This window comes from Hylobates moloch, unplaced genomic scaffold (assembly GCF_009828535.3).
Source record: "Hylobates moloch isolate HMO894 unplaced genomic scaffold, HMol_V3 SCAFFOLD_9, whole genome shotgun sequence".
Classification (NCBI taxonomy): Eukaryota; Metazoa; Chordata; class Mammalia; order Primates; family Hylobatidae; genus Hylobates; species Hylobates moloch.
In genome coordinates, this window is record NW_026652284.1 from 51,233,711 (window position 1) to 51,246,319 (window position 12,609).

General features: G+C 45.6%; 1 pseudogene; it reads right to left on the reverse strand.

The window, feature by feature from the left end:
• Positions 1-11,933: 11,933 nt before the first annotated feature.
• LOC116812645 (large ribosomal subunit protein eL29-like) lies at positions 11,934-12,382 on the reverse strand (annotated as a pseudogene).
• Positions 12,383-12,609: the final 227 nt, after the last annotated feature.

A 12,609-nucleotide genomic window follows, 5' to 3' on the forward strand; every position in this document is an offset into this window, starting at 1 on the left:
GGGGCGCGCGGGGACGGGGACTCCAGGCAGGGGGAGGTGGGGGCCGCAGGCGGATGTGCTCTGGGACCCAGGGCAGTGGGAGGAAGAGACTTGGGGAGGGCGCACCGCGGGACCCGGGACTGGGGGAGGCCGGTGGGGGTGAGAGCAGGGTGAGCTGCGGGGAGTCATCCGGAGACTCTGACCCAAGAGAGGGAATGGTGTGCCGGGGACGCGCCCCGGGACTCAGGCAGGGAGAAGTGGGAGTGGCAGACTTGTTCTGGGACTCCGAGTAGTTGAGGGGGAGGGGGAGAGGGGTCACACCCGGGCAGCGGAAGGCAGAGCAGTGCGTGAAGGGGAGGGGGACAGGACGTATATTGTCCGCAGACCCGACCTGTGGCCGGGAAGGGCAGGGCTGGGGATATGCCCCCGGACTCAAGGCAGGGGAAGGGCTGGTGGAGGAGCCCTGATGGGACCGAAGGCAGGGGTGGCCGTCCCCGGCGTGGCGCTGCAGTGAGCTAAGGTTCCTCCTTCTGCACAGGTGTGCATAAGGCGCCCAGCTGCTCTCTGATGCCCCTCTCCGCCACCGGGCCGTGATGGTGGCAGGGGGCCTTACTTGGCGATGAGGCAGGCGGTGTAACTGAGGGAGCAAAACAGGTCAAATCCGAGGCCGGGCCGTCGGAGCTCTGTTGCGGGCAGGCCCGGTGGCTTGGCAGACCTCCCACTGATTAGGGCGCCCTGACCTCCCGGCGAGGCTCCCCAGGGAGAGTCCCGTGGAGGAACGCCATAGGGAACCTGCTTCCTGGGTGTACACTCCTTGTTTCCACCAGCAGCAAGGTTGGAATATTTTTTCACAAACTTTTTTGTTAGCCTTGGCCTCCCAGCTGTGTACCGGAGGCCATCAGCTTCAGTTTGTAGATAGAGAAAATAAGAGGATGGACATGACTGCCTTCAAAGCTGCCCCACGCAGCTTGGAGCATTCCTTCTCAGCACTGGTGATATCCACTTTGCCATGAAGTAGGATGGAATAAACCCGTTTCTAACAAGGTGGAAGAGGAAGCGCCAGTAATGGTAGGTGTTCTGGGGCGACCTTCTTGGGGTCCTGGAATTAAGAGAAGGTACTTCCTGGAGACAACTGTCTTTTGAGAAAATTCCTAAGCATTGGCTGATACCTATTATTGGGTAAGGGATTCTCATCCAGTTATTTGTTTGTTTTCTGAGAAAGAGTCTCACTTTGTTGCCCAGGCTGGAGTGCGGTGGTGCGATCTCAGCTCTTGAAACCTCTGCCTCCCAGGTTAAAAAAATTCTCCTGCCTCATACCTCCTGAGTAGCTGGAACTACAGGGGCCCACCACCACACCCAGCTAATTTGTGTATTTTTAGTAGAGACGGAGTTTCACCATGTTGGCCAGGCAGGTCTCGAACTTCTGGCCTCAGGTGATCCGTCTGCCTTGGCCTCCCAAAGTGCTGGGATTGCAGGTGTGAGACACTGAGCCTGGCCCCATTCTTTGTCTCTAAGATTCAAAGCAAGGTGCAATTAGAATTAGTCTAGCAAATAAGTTGCAAAGAAAAAAATAGAAGCCAACCAGCAGCAGTGCAGGGGAGCCTCGGGGTCTGTGAGATAGCCACCCTAAAGACACCTTAGTGAGCGCACAGACCTGGCTTTACTGAGCCAAAGTATCAGCTTCTGAAGACCGAAATAGAAAGGCAGATTGGGGAACTGGCATAATTTAGTTTTTGTAAGTTTTTAGAAACTAGATTTAAGTTTAATTTTAGTGCATTTATGTCAAACACATACGTTTACACAGATGTGGCCAATGAAAAACAAGAATTCTTGTCTTTGGAAAAGGTATTAAAATCATAATAAAATGAATAATGCTAGTTAGATTCCCACTGAGTGTCTTTATAAGAAAGGAAGGTTGCTGAAATGCATCCTCCACTTCTTCCCTGGATGGTCAGAACCACTTTGTGAGACAGGTGTGGTCATGAATCCTACACTCACACCTGAGGACACCAGGCCCAAGGGGTCAGTGGCCAGCTCTGAGCCACCAAGGATGGCCAGGGAGCCCATGTGATTTAAACCCAAGGCCACATCTGGAGCTGATGCTCTTTCAACCCTCCCAGGAGGAGATGATACAGAAAGGTCGCAAGAATGCATTATCCCTCTACATTCATTTTTTCAACAAGTATTTAGCTCCTACCATGTACCTGCGTCGAGAACCAGGAACCAAGAAAGAAGAGTAAGCAGATGAGATTCCTGCCTCACGGAGGAGCAGGGAGAGGGACATGGAGCAAGGCACCTCCAAAGTGACCGTCTATTATAGGCCATGCCTGTTTGCGGCGTCCCAGCACTCAGATAGAAAAAGACAGTGACCTCGAATTCTCATGGCACCACCCCTGTGGTGACAAGGACCCGGCCAGAATCCTCAGTGCCTGCCGGTTGGGAGTGCTGGCTGGGCATTGGTTTCCTCCCACCGGGCATCTCATGGGCCAGCCTCTATTGTCATCCCCATTCCACAGGTGAGGGAAACGAAATTGAGAGGGATTGAGGGCATTCCCCAGGTATCACAGGAATGGCACAGCCTAGCTTCAAACCATGTCAGGTTTTGTAGTTTTTCAAAGCTTATTTTCTTCTTCTGTGTATTGAAAAGATGATAGGACTTGCGTCCTTGGTTGACTTTCGTGACGGCGGTGTTGGGAGCTGGGGGCGTGACCACAGTGGTGTGATGTGTGAATGGAGCACACAGCCCAGGGAACATAGCCCAGAGTTGGAGGGCTGGCCGCTCACCCTGTGCGGGGCATGGAAGGCCCTCGCTCCACCTGGGCTCGCTCCTGTCACTCCATGCATAGGCATTAGCTGAGGCAGGTAACAGATGATAGAGAACAGCACCATGTCCCCACACTGGCACTTCACAGCATCCTTCCAGCAACCTGGAGTAAGGGCAGTACTTCCCCTTCTAGAAAGGAAGAAACTCAGACTTTGAAAGCTTGCATCCCTCGCCCAGTTAGGAGTTGAGAATTAGAACCCCAGGACTCCACGCCTCCAAAGCCTGTACTTTGGCCACGGCAGCACAGAGCTCCTCTGCAAAATGAAGCAAGTAAGAACTAGAAGTGACCAGGCACAGTGGCTCCCGCCTATAATCCCAGCACGTCGGGAGGCCGAGGCAGGAGGACCACTTGAGCCCAGGAGTTTGAGACCAGCCTGGTAACATGGCAAAACCCCATCTCTACATAAAATAAGAAAAATTAGCCAGGTATGATGGTGCACACCCATGGTTCCAGCTACTTTGGAGGCTGAGGTAGGAGGATCACTTGAGTCCAGGGTGATCGGGGCAATCACACTGCTGTACTCCAACCTGGGCAACAGAGTGAGACCCTGCCTCTAAAAAAAAAAAAAAAAAAAAGAACCAGAAGTCTCTCTTCCAGCTCAGCTCAATGTGCAATCATTTTAGAGTGAAAAGAGCTACAAATTCAGTTCCTTATTTAAAAAAAAAGAAAAACCATTAAACTAGGTCAGGAAAACAAAATGATACTTGGTGTAGCCTGGTCCAACTCTAAAGACTCATAATGGAACACCCAAATTGGTTGGAAAGTGACAGAATTATCTGTAATTGTGCCCCGGTCATTGTGCAGGCCGGTTCTGGGCTCACAGGAAGCCCAACACAGCCCCTCTTTGGCTGCCCAGAGACTCCCAGGGGCAGCAGAAACAGGCCCATGCTCCTCCGTACCCCCACCGTGCTCACTTCTCAGGGCACCCTGAGCCATGTTATAGGATTCGAGAGCTGGCCTACTTGTGCAGGAAGGGTGCGCCTATCTTACTCAGGGTGCCTTCCAGTTCATTACCAGTTCTCATGCTGGGCAATGAGGAGGAGCCCACTGAAATCATCCGAAATACTCACAGCCTGAGGCCCGGGCCACAGTGAGGAGATCAGGAAGCCCTCACTCATCGGTGCTGCCATGCTGATGATGTGAGTTCCAGCAACTCTTGGGTTGTTCTGAGCAGCAGTTGATGTGTGTCACCCGTAGGAGCATGTGATGGGCACAGTGGGTCATGGGTACCCAGTGCTTCTCCTCCCCACCCTCACAGCCCTTCCCAGTCACAGCCACCTCTGACATCGGCCTCTGATTTTCTCTCCTCCGACAAGACTTGCAGAGACTTTTCTGTGTTCGCCCTACTCGTAAGAGGAAGAAATCTCTAGAGATGGGAGTTCCGATGCTGGGAGAAGCAAAAGGTCCTATCTGCTTCCCGAAAGGCAATTTTATATTCTGCATAATCATAAGAATGCCTCTGTCTTAAAGAGCAAATTTCTACTAAAATCAGACCTGTGTAGGGCAATGGATGAAGAGTCCCAAGCTCTGGCTGCGAGCTGATAAGCTGCCTGCCGCAGGCAACGCTGAGTCCAGCCCAGTGCCTGACTCCCCAGACTAGCACAGCTACAGGGGCTTTCTTATATGGGGCTTTCTTGGCCTCTGTACAGATGCAGTGAAGTATGCTCAAGTCAGCAGGGAGATGCTCTTAAAAACAAAAGCAAGAGTTGTTTCTTCCTTCTGAGCACAGGGGCATGTGTCAGATTCCAAGGGCAGTTTTCCTAGCATCTCAGATGTACCTCTAAGGGACTGGCTGTCTTCCCACTGTTAGACTCACTTAGACCACCTCACGGCCGCAGCCATTCTTTGAGACTGGCTTTAGGGCAGCTCCAGAGGCAGCTCTGGCACAGAGGACGGAACCCTAGCCCAGAGCCCCAGAGAGCCTCTGCTTTCCTGGCTGCACCTGCCCATCACAAAGCCCTTCCCTCCTGGGTCCTGCACGAACTCCCACTCCTCTCCACTGGGCCTCTGCGAAGACCTGCTGGCATGGAACGGCCACATGTTCTGCACTGTCTCTGGCACTGCACTTCCCCAGCCCACCTAGGACCCAGAGCCTCACTAACCGCCTCTGAGGCCAGCTTGCTTCCTTGTGAATGCATAGCCTCTGGTAGGTTTGTGCACCGGCTCCTCCAGTGTGCCGGAGCTTTTGTGGCATGGACAATGGTTTCCTGCATTTACGTGCAGGCTCCCAGCCCACAAGGTAGACTCTGAGGAAAAGCAGCATGCCTTCTATGGCTCTGGTGACAACAAGAAATGCCAGGCCCAGTAGTGGAAATAGCAAAGGGCCTTCCTGAGCAAACTCTTAAGACCAGTAAGAGTGCAATGAACAAAACTGTACATAGCTAAAGCCCCTGCAAAAGACAGCTTATATTTACCCCACAATAGCAATCTGCATGTGCAGAATGGGTCCAGGGATAGCATACAAATAATGTCTCATCACCTCATTGGAATTAGAAGTCAGAAGCATAATATCTGAACTTTCAAGTGACTAAATTAAGGATAAATTCCTTGAAGATAGAAATTGTGTCTCATTGACCTTCTTAATCCCAATAGTCACATGATAGGAACACATTAAGAATTGAATGAATGAATGATAGCTGGTAACAGAGGGGATGAGGAAAAGGAAAAAATAATATAGGTTAAAGCATTCAGTCAGTAAATAAAAAGTTCATTTCGGGTTGCATTATTATTACGAAATGAGACAAGCACATCTACACAAAGCTCTTTCTACTCCACTCTTAAGAGGCAAAGCATGACTCTGAGGAGCATGGGGCTTTGCAGCAGATCCTTGAAGCTGTCCTGCTGTGGTCCTTCCTGTGGGAGGGGACCCCCAGCATGCAGCACCTCAGTTCCCCTCTAGGCTTCTATTTCTAGGGTTTTGTTTTTGGGACAAGGTATCTCTCTGTCACCCAGGCTGGAGTGCAGTGGTGCAATCATGGCTCCCTGCAGCCTCGACATTCCAGGCTCCAGTGATTACCCCACCTCAGCCTTTTAAGTAGCTGGGACTACAGGTGCACACCATCATGTCTGGCTAGTTTTTTTATTTCTCTTTTGTATAGATGGGGCCTTGCTATGTTGCCCAGGCTGGATTCTAACTCCTGAGCTCAAGCGATCCTCCCGCTTCAGCCTCCCAAAGTTTTCTATTTCTAGTCAGATGAAGATTTTGAGTCAGCTAAATTTGACACCTCTTGTGAGATTCCAAAAGTTCAAATATACTAGAACATAAGGCAAAAGGATCTTTCTTTTTTTCTTTTTTGAACCATACTCAGGTCGGTCGCCATAGCAGCCTTTTTATAAGAGAAAGAGAGAAGTGGTGGAAGGTGGAAGGTAAAACACCAGCCCTCAGAGCATCTCCTGCTTTTTTTTAAGTTCTTATAATAAACATGATTTCTTTGTGCTTTATATTCCCAACACCCTATCTATTTGCTTGCAGCACTTGAGAAAATACACAGCCTTTTACTTGTTTAAAAAGAGGTGTTTTTCAATACAAAAAAAGTTTTAATATAAGAACCAGCATAGCAGCCAGAAGACTATCTGTTTTAAAGGGGATGTTTTGCTGATTCCAAGTCTGTGACAACATGTAAAACAGACCAATTAGAGAACATCCCAGGAACCCCCACCCAACGCAGCTATTCTAGATGCAGCTGGGGTTTGCCACCTGCTCTTTTCTGAATGTGTCTAAAAGTCTTCTCCAGAACATTCAGATTTAATCCCAGTGTCAAGCTTCCAAGACTTAATCACTCAGCTACAAGGAGATTCCTTTGAAGCTTGCACAAGGAAGTGGAAGTGTGGGGAGAGAGGAGGAGGTGGTGGAGAAGGGAAGAGTGTGAAGCCAGAGGATGTACCCTGATGGAACCTGCGGCCGGGGTGCCCACAGTCTGTAGTCACCACAATGAGCCGACACCACTTCAGCCTTATGCTGCTGGTCCTTCTTTCCTGTCTAGAAACTGAGGGTTTTCCATTTTATTTTCCAAAGAAGCCAGAAGTATCGCACATTTACTGTAATAAGCCCAAGGAAAATCGTATTACAAACCAAATAAAATTGGAAAATAAAATGAAATTTTAAAAAGTAACACAACGCAGTTGGTCACCAAACTTTTGCAGTTGAGAAGAAAGATGCCTTTTACCTTATCTGCTCTACATATTTTTCTCTCCAACTTCATGGGCAGCAGAGCCGTTGCCTTTACCAGGAAGCTGTTCTGAACATTGTAATGAAACCCCTCAGATATTCCAGGCCAGTACTGTTTTACAAAGAGATGTCTAAAAATTCCATTGTACTTGAGATTTCTCCAAATTAGCCATGCTTTGTGCATTTTTTGCCAGAATTCCACTACTAAAATCACTCGAACCAGACCTGCCTTACAAGAACTCCTGAAGGAAACACTAAATATGAAAAGGAAAAACTGGTACCAGCCACTGCAAAAACATACCCAATTGTAAAGAATGTTGACACCATGAAGAAAACTGCATCAATTAATGGGCAAAATAACCAGCTAACATCATAATGACAGGATCAGATTCACATATAACAATTTTAACCTTCAATGTAAACAGGCTAAATGCCCAGTTAAAAGACACAGACTGGCAAATTGGATAAAGAGTCAGGATCCATCAGTGTGCTGTGTTCAGGAGACCCATCTCACGTGCAAAGACATACATAGGCTCGAAATAAAGGGATGAAGGAATATTTACCAAGCAAATGGAAAGCAAAAAAGGCAGGGTTGCAATCCTAGTCTCTGATAAAACAAACTTTTCAAACCAACAAAGATAAAAAAAAGAAGAAGGGCACTACATAATGGTAAAGGGATCAATGCAACAAGAAGAGCTAACTATCTTAAATATATATGCACCCAATATGGGAGCATGCAGATTAATAAAGCAAGTTCTTAGAGACTTACAAAGAGATTTAGAGCCCCACACAATAATAGTGAGAGACTTTAACACCCCACTGTCAATATTAGACAGATCAATGAGACAGAAAATTAACAAGGATATTCAGGACTAGAACTCAGCTCTGGACCAAGCCGAACTAATAGACATCTAAAGAACTCTCCACCCCAAATAAACAGAATACACATTCATCTCAGCAACACATAGCACTTATTCTAAAATTGACCACATAATTAGAAGTAAAACACTCCTTAGCAAATGCAAAAGAATGGAAATCATAACAGTCTCTCACACCACAATGCAATCAAATTAGAACTCAGGATTAAGAAAGTCACTCAGAACTGCACAACTACATGGAAACTGAACAACCTGCTCCTGAATGACTACTGGGTAAATAACGAAATTAAGGCAAAAATAAATAAGTTCTTTGAAACCAGTAACAACAAAGACACAATGTACCAGAATCTCTGGGACAGAGCTAAAGCAGTGTTCAGAGGGAAATTTATAGCACTAAATGCTCACATCAGAAAGCAGGAAAGATATAAAATCAACACCCTAACATCACAATTAAAGAACTAGAGAAGAGGCTGGGTGCAGTGGTTCAGGCCTGTAATCCCAGCACTTTGGGAGGCCAAGGCAGGTGGATCCTGAGGTCAGGAGATCAAGACCATTCTGGCTAACACGGTGAAACCGCATGTCTACTAAAAATACAAAAAACTAGCTGGGCGTGGTGGCATGCACCTGTAGTCCCAGCTACTTGGGAGGCTGAGGCAGGAGAATCGCTTGAACCCAGGAGGCAGAGGTTGCAGTGAGCCCAGGTTGTGCCACAGCACTCCAGCCTGGGTGACAGGACGAGACTCCATCTCAAAAACAAAAGAACTAGAGAAGCAAGAACAAACAAATTCAAAAGCTAGCAGAAGACAAGAAATAACTAAGATCAGAGCACAACTGAAGGAGATAGAGACATAAAAAACCCTTCAAAAAATCAATGAATCCAGGAACTGGATTTTTGAAAAGATTGACAAAATAGACAGACCACTAGCCAGACTAATGAAGAAGAAAAGAAGAATTAAACAGACACAATAAAAAATGATAAAGGGGATATCACCACTGATCCCACAGAAATACAAACTACCATCAGAGAATACAATGCACACCTCTACACAAATAAACTAGAAAATCTAGAAGAAATGGATAAATTCCTGAACACATACACCCTCCCAAGACTAAGCCAGGAAGAAGTCAAATCTCCGAATAAACCAATAACAAGTTCTGAAATTGAAGCAATAATTAATAGCCTACCAACCAAAAAATGCCCAGGACCAGAAGGCTTCACAGCCGAATTTTACCAGGGGTACAAAAAGGAGCTGGTACCATTCCTTCTGAAACTATTCTAAACAATAGAAAAAGAGGGAATTCTCCCTAACTCATTTTATGAGGCCAACTTCATCCTGACACCAAAACCTGGCAGAGACCCAAAAAAAAAAGAAAATTTCAGGCCAATATCCCTGATGAACGTCGATGCGAAAATCCTCAATAAAATACTGGCAAACTGAATCCAGCAGCATATCAAAAAGCTTATCAACCATGATCAAGTCAGCATCATCCCTGGGATGCAAGGCTGGTTCAACATATGCAAATCAATAAACATAATCCATCACATAAACAGAGCCAATGACAAAAAACCATGATTATCTCAATAGATGCAGAAAAGGCCTTCAATAAAACTCAACACCCCTTCATACTAAAAACTATCAATAAACTAGGTATTGATGGAACATATCTCAAAATACTAAGAGCTATGTATGACAAACCCACAGCCAATATCATACTGAATGGACAAAAACCGGAAGCATTCCCTTTGAAAACTGGCACAAGACAAGGATGCCCCCTCTCACCACTCCTATTCAACATAATGTTGCCAAGGCAATCAGGGAAGAGAAAAAAATAAAAGGTATTAAAATAGGAAGAGAGGAAGTCAAATTGTCTCTGTTTGAAGATGACATGACTATAAATTTAGAAAACCCCATCATCTCAGCCCAAAATCTCCTTAAGCTGATAAGCAACTTCAGCAGTCTCAGGATATAAAATCAATTTGCAAAAATCACAAGCATTTCTATACACCAATAATAGAGAGCCAAATCATGAGTGCACTCCCATTCACAATTGCTACAAAGAGAATAAAATACCTAGGAATATAACTTACAAGGGATCTGAAGGAACTCCTCAAGGAGAACTACAAACCACTGCTGAAGGAAATGAGAGGTCACAAACAAATGGAAAAAACATTCCATGCTCATCGATAGGAAGAATCAATATCGTGAAAATGGCCATACGCCCAAAGTAATTTGTAGATTCAGTGCTATTCCTATCAAGCTACCATTGACTTTCTTCACAGAATTAGAAAAACTATTTTAAATTTCATATGGAACCAAAAACAAGCTATATAGCCAAGACAATCCTAAGCAAAAAGAACAAAGCTGGAGGCATCATGCTACCTGACTTCAAACTATACTACAAGGCTACAGTAACCAAAACAGAATGGTACTGGTACCAAAACAGATATATAAACCAATGGAACAGAACAGAGGCCTCAGAAATAATGCCACACATCTACAACCTAGAGAATGGGAGAAAATTTCTATAATCTATCCATCTGACAAAGAGCTAATATCCAGAAACTACAAGAAACTTAAACACATTTCCAAGAGAAAAACAAACAATCCTATCAAAAAGTGGGTGAAGGATATGAACAGACTCTTCTCAAAAGAAGACATTTATGCAGCCAATAAACATATGAGAAAAAGCTCATTATCACTGGTCATTAGAGAAATGTAAATCAAAACCACAATGAAATACCATCTCATGCCAGTTAGAATGGCCATCATTTAAAACAGCAGGAAGCAACATCAGGAAACAACAGATGCTAAAGAGGATGTGGAGAAATAGGAAAGCTTTTACACTGTTGGTGGGAGTGTAAATTAGTTCAACCACTGTGGAAGACAGTGTGACAATTCCTTAAAGATCTAAAACCAAAATACCGTTTGACTCAGCAGTGCCATTATTGGGTATATGTCCAAAGGGTTATAAATCATTCTGCCATAGACACATGCACACGTGTGTTTATTGCAGCACTATTCACAATAGCAAGGACTTAGAACCAACCCAAATGCCCATCAATGATAGACTGGATAAAGAAAATGTGGCACATATACACCATGGAATACTATGCGGCCATAAAAAGGAATGATATCATGTCCTTTGCAGGGACGTGGATGAAGCTGGAAACCATCATTCTCAGCAAACTAACACAGGAACAGAAAACCAAACACTGCATGTTCTCATTCATAAGTGGGAGTTGAACAATGAGAACACATGAACAAAAGGAGGGGAACATCACACACTGGGGCCTGTCGGGGGGTGGAGGGCTAGGGGAGGGATAGCATTAGGGGAAATACCTAATGTAGATGACGGGTTGATGGGTGCAGCAAACCACCACGGCACGTGTATACCTATGTAACAAACCTCACATTCTGCACATGTATCCCAGAAGTATAATTTAAAAAAAAAAAAAAAAACAAGAAAACTGAGGAAATAGAGATAAACAAAAGGAAAAAAATTACAAAATACAAAAAAAAAAATCACTCAAGACTTTAAAAGAGCTCAGAAAACTAATTTACGTGGAATTAATGTAACTTATTTCAACTTTGCTCTACACAATTGATAAGAATGAAATTCTTCAAACTACAGACTTACACCCCCACCTTTGTTACCGTGGGTTGAAGGACAACAACAATCCACTTCTTTCCATTTGTTGTCAAACTTAAAGGTAAACTCAGAGGAATTTCTGGAAGATGGTATGCTTTCCAAGAGATTTCAACAAGGGTTTTTTAAAGTTTTGCACTTTTGTAGATTTGGCAACCACAAACAACTAAACAGGAATGAAACATATTGTCCAAAACCAATGACTTTTTTTTTTTTTACATTTTTTTCTCTCACTTTTAACAATCATTATGCAAACCTCAACTTATTGTATGTATAAATAAAATAAGCATACAACGCATTTTGTCTTTTTTTTTTCCTGCCTCAGGTTTATTTGCACAAGTAGCACAAGAGGACCCCAGCCCCATGCAGATGGCAGCCCAGGTGGGGGTGGGGTCGCACCAGTCCTTCTGTCCTCACATTGGCAGACAGAGATATCTACTCTGAAGCCTTTGTAGGGGCCTGGGCACCTTTGGGAGCCTGAGCTGGAACTGTAGCCTGGGCCTTGGTTTGATCCTTGGCCTTGGCCTTTGGCGAGCACAGCCTGAGTCTCTTGGCCATGCGGGCATGACCACACTTCCCAAGCTTGGAGTGGGCAATGTAGGCAATCGATCGAGCTTGCGGCTGACACCCTTTGAGATCTTGAGCTTAACCTCCTTGGGCTTTACGAGGGCCTTGATAGCCTTGGCACCTACACTCATGGCCTTGGCATTGTTGGCCTGCATCTTCTTTAGGCCCTTCTTGTGCCTCTTGGCAAAGCATATGTTCCTCGGGAACTTGGGGACCTCCTTAAGAGATTTGTATCTTTGTGATCGGGGTTTCTTGATACCATTTCTGTGCCATTTTCGGGACTGGTTGTGTGTGGCATGGGTCTTAGACTTGGCCATGTCTGCACCTTAAGCCGTGGCTCCCAAAGCGCCTAGAACCGAAAGAGAAAGGGGCCACCCATACATTGCATTTTGATAACAATCTTCTCAACACGTTGTGTGTGTCTCCTGACCCCACTAGTTCGGGTTTCGTCAGGGCTTCCTGCGTGATCTCAAGGCCAATCAGGAAGGAGCAGTGAGGGTTTTTGTCCTGAATGCATTGATATCAGCAAATGAAGGTTTTCAGG